Source organism: Medicago sativa, chromosome 8 (assembly GCF_051527215.1).
Source record: "Medicago sativa cultivar Bolivia chromosome 8, Bolivia_mono, whole genome shotgun sequence".
NCBI classification, from domain to species: domain Eukaryota; kingdom Viridiplantae; phylum Streptophyta; class Magnoliopsida; order Fabales; family Fabaceae; genus Medicago; species Medicago sativa.
In genome coordinates this window covers 48,410,079-48,414,951 of record NC_140756.1, presented here as the reverse complement: position 1 = coordinate 48,414,951, position 4,873 = coordinate 48,410,079, and positions in this window count along the sequence as shown.

Here is a 4,873-nt window from a genome sequence, read left to right as displayed (position 1 = left end):
GTCCCTTGATGCGAAACATGATATGTGAACCTATTTGGTTTTATATTCGGAAAAATGAAAGTGTTGGAATGACTTTGTCGCGAAAATGAGATTTTAGCCTATATGGTTAAAAGTTTGATAAAGGTTGAACTTGTCCCTCGATCTCCCTTGATATGAAACATGATATGTGAACCTATTTGGTTTTGTATTCGGCAAAATGAAATTATTTGAATGACCATTTTCCCAAAAATGAGATTTTAGTCTATATGGTTAAAAGTTTGATAAATATTAATGTTGAATTTTTCCCTCGATGTCCTTTATTGTGTACCATAATATTTGAACCAATTTCGTTTTAAATTTGGTAAATAGAAAGTAATGAGATGACCCTTATCGCGAAAACGAGATTTTAGCTTATACTGTTAAGGTTGAACATGTCCCTCGATGTCCCTTGATGCGAAACATGATATGTGAACCTATTTGGTTTGAAATTCGGTAAAATGAAAGTATTGAAATGACCCTTGTCGCGAAAATGAAATGTTAGCCTATGTGGTTAGAAGTTTGATAAACAGTGAACTAGTCCCTCGATGTCCCTTGATGCGAAACATGATATGTGAACCTATTTGGTTTTATATTCGGAAAAATGAAAGTGTTGGAATGACTTTGTCGCGAAAATGAGATTTTAGCCTCTATGGTTAAATGTTTGATAAAGGTTGAACTTGTCCCTCGATCTCCTTTGATATGAAACATGATATGTGAACCTATTTGGTTTTGTATTCGGCAAAATGAAATTATTTGAATGACCATTTTCCCAAAAATGAGATTTTAGTCTAAAAAAGTTTGATAAATATTAATGTTGAATTTTTCCCTCGATGTCCTTTATTGTGTACCATAATATTTGAACCAATTTCGTTTTAAATTTGGTAAATAGAAAGTAATGAGATGACCCTTATCGCGAAAACGAGATTTTAGCTTATATTGTTAAGGTTGAACATGTCCCTCGATGTCCCTTGATGCGAAACATGATATGTGAACCTATTTGGTTTGAATTTCGGTAAAATGAAAGTATTGAAATGACCCTTGTCGCGAAAATGAAATGTTAGCCTATGTGGTTAGAAGTTTGATAAACAGTGAGCTTGTCCCTCGATGTCCCTTGATGCGAAACATGATATGTGAACCTATTTGGTTTTATATTCGGAAAAATGAAAGTGTTGGAATGACTTTGTCGCGAAAATGAGATTTTAGCCTATATGGTTAAAAGTTTGATAAAGGTTGAACTTGTCCCTCGATCTTCCTTGATATGAAACATGATATGTGAACCTATTTGGTTTGGTATTCGGCAAAATGAAATTATTTGAATGACCATTTTCCCAAAAATGAGATTTTAGTCTATATGGTTAAAAGTTTGATAAATATTAATGTTGAATTCTTCCCTCGATGTCCTTTTTTGTGTACCATAATATTTGAACCAATTTCGTTTTAAATTTGGTAAATAGAAAGTAATGAGATGACCCTTATCGCGAAAACGAGATTTTAGCTTATATTGTTAAGGTTGAACATGTCCCTCGATGTCCCTTGATGCGAAACATGATATGTGAACCTATTTGGTTTGAAATTCGGTAAAATGAAAGTATTGAAATGACCCTTGTCGCGAAAATGAAATGTTAGCCTATCTGGTTAGAAGTTTGATAAACAGTGAACTTGTCCCTCGATGTCCCTTGATGCGAAACATGATATGTGAACCTATTTGGTTTTATATTCGGAAAAATGAAAGTATTGGAATGACTTTGTCGCGAAAATGAGATTTTAGCATATATGGTTAGAAGTTTGATAAAGGTTGAACTTGTCCCTCGATCTCCCTTGATGCGAAACATGATATGTGAACCTATTTGGTTTTGTATTCGGCAAAATGAAATTATTTGAATGACCATTGTCCCAAAAATGAGATTTTAGCCTATATGGTTAAAAGTTTGATAAATATTAACGTTGAATTTGTCCCTCGATGTCCATTATTGCATAACATAATATGTGAACCAATTTCGTTTTAAATTTGGTAAATAGAAAGTCATGAGATGACCCTTATCGCGAAAATGAGATTTTAGCTTATATTGTTACATGTTTGTTAAATATAAAGGTTGAACATGTCCCTCGATGTCCCTTGATGCGAAACATGATATGTGAACCTATTTGGTTTGAAATTCGGTAAAATGAAAGTATTGAAATGACTATTGTCGCGAAAATGAAATGTTAGCCTATGTGGTTAGAAGTTTGATAAACAGTGAACTTGTCCCTCGATGTCCCTTGATGTGAAACATGATATGTGAACCTATTTGGTTTTATATTCGGAAAAATGAAAGTATTGGAATGACTTTGTCGCGAAAATAAGTTTATTGCCTATATGGTTAGAAGTTTGATAAAGGTTGAACTTGTCCCTCGATCTCCCTTGATACGAAACATGATATGTGAACCTATTTGGTTTGAAATTAGGTAAAATGAAAGTATTGAAATGACCCTTGTCGCGAAAATGAAATGTTAGCCTATGTGGTTAGAAGTTTGATAAACAGTGAACTTGTCCCTCGATGTCCCTTGATGCGAAACATGATATGTGAACCTATTTGGTTTTATATTCGGAAAAATGAAAGTGTTGGAATGACTTTGTCGCGAAAATGAGATTTTAGCCTATATGGTTAAAAGTTTGATAAAGGTTGAACTTGTCCCTCGATCTCCCTTGATATGAAACATGATATGTGAACCTATTTGGTTTTGTATTCGGCAAAATGAAATTATTTGAATGACCATTTTCCCAAAAATGAGATTTTAGTCTATATGGTTAAAAGTTTGATAAATATTAATGTTGAATTTTTCCCTCGATGTCCTTTATTGTGTACCATAATATTTGAACCAATTTCGTTTTAAATTTGGTAAATAGAAAGTAATGAGATGACCCTTATCGCGAAAACGAGATTTTAGCTTATACTGTTAAGGTTGAACATGTCCCTCGATGTCCCTTGATGCGAAACATGATATGTGAACCTATTTGGTTTGAAATTCGGTAAAATGAAAGTATTGAAATGACCCTTGTCGCGAAAATGAAATGTTAGCCTATGTGGTTAGAAGTTTGATAAACAGTGAACTAGTCCCTCGATGTCCCTTGATGCGAAACATGATATGTGAACCTATTTGGTTTTATATTCGGAAAAATGAAAGTGTTGGAATGACTTTGTCGCGAAAATGAGATTTTAGCCTCTATGGTTAAATGTTTGATAAAGGTTGAACTTGTCCCTCGATCTCCTTTGATATGAAACATGATATGTGAACCTATTTGGTTTTGTATTCGGCAAAATGAAATTATTTGAATGACCATTTTCCCAAAAATGAGATTTTAGTCTAAAAAAGTTTGATAAATATTAATGTTGAATTTTTCCCTCGATGTCCTTTATTGTGTACCATAATATTTGAACCAATTTCGTTTTAAATTTGGTAAATAGAAAGTAATGAGATGACCCTTATCGCGAAAACGAGATTTTAGCTTATATTGTTAAGGTTGAACATGTCCCTCGATGTCCCTTGATGCGAAACATGATATGTGAACCTATTTGGTTTGAATTTCGGTAAAATGAAAGTATTGAAATGACCCTTGTCGCGAAAATGAAATGTTAGCCTATGTGGTTAGAAGTTTGATAAACAGTGAGCTTGTCCCTCGATGTCCCTTGATGCGAAACATGATATGTGAACCTATTTGGTTTCATATTCGGAAAAATGAAAGTATTGGAATGACTTTGTCGCGAAAATGAGATTTTAGCCTATATGGTTAGAAGTTTGATAAAGGTTGAACTTGTCCCTCGATCTCCCTTGATACGAAACATGATATGTGAACCTATTTGGTTTTGTATTCGGCAAAATGAAATTATTTGAATGACCATTGTCCCAAAAATGAGATTTTAGCCTATATGGTTAAAAGTTTGATAAATATTAATGTTGAATTTGTCCCTCGATGTCCATTATTGCGTAACATAATATGTGAACCAATTTCGTTTTAAATTTGGTAAATAGAAAGTCATGAGATGACCCTTATCGCGAAAATGAGATTTTAGCTTATATTGTTACATGTTTGTTAAATATAAAGGTTGAACATGTCCCTCGATGTCCCTTGATGCGAAACATGATATGTGAACCTATTTGGTTTGAAATTCGGTAAAATGAAAGTATTGAAATGACCATTGTCGCGAAAATGAAATGTTAGCCTATGTGGTTAGAAGTTTGATAAACAGTGAACTTGTCCCTCGATGTCCCTTGATGTGAAACATGATATGTGAACCTATTTGGTTTTATATTCGGAAAAATGAAAGTATTGGAATGACTTTGTCGCGAAAATAAGTTTATTGCCTATATGGTTAGAAGTTTGATAAAGGTTGAACTTGTCCCTCGATCTCCCTTGATACGAAACATGATATGTGAACCTATTTGGTTTGAAATTAGGTAAAATGAAAGTATTGAAATGACCCTTGTCGCGAAAATGAAATGTTAGCCTATGTGGTTAGAAGTTTGATAAACAGTGAACTTGTCCCTCGATGTCCCTTGATGCGAAACATGATATGTGAACCTATTTGGTTTTATATTCGGAAAAATGAAAGTGTTGGAATGACTTTGTCGCGAAAATGAGATTTTAGCCTATATGGTTAAAAGTTTGATAAAGGTTGAACTTGTCCCTCGATCTCCCTTGATATGAAACATGATATGTGAACCTATTTGGTTTTGTATTCGGCAAAATGAAATTATTTGAATGACCATTTTCCCAAAAATGAGATTTTAGTCTATATGGTTAAAAGTTTGATAAATATTAATGTTGAATTTTTCCCTCGATGTCCTTTATTGTGTACCATAATATTTGAACCAA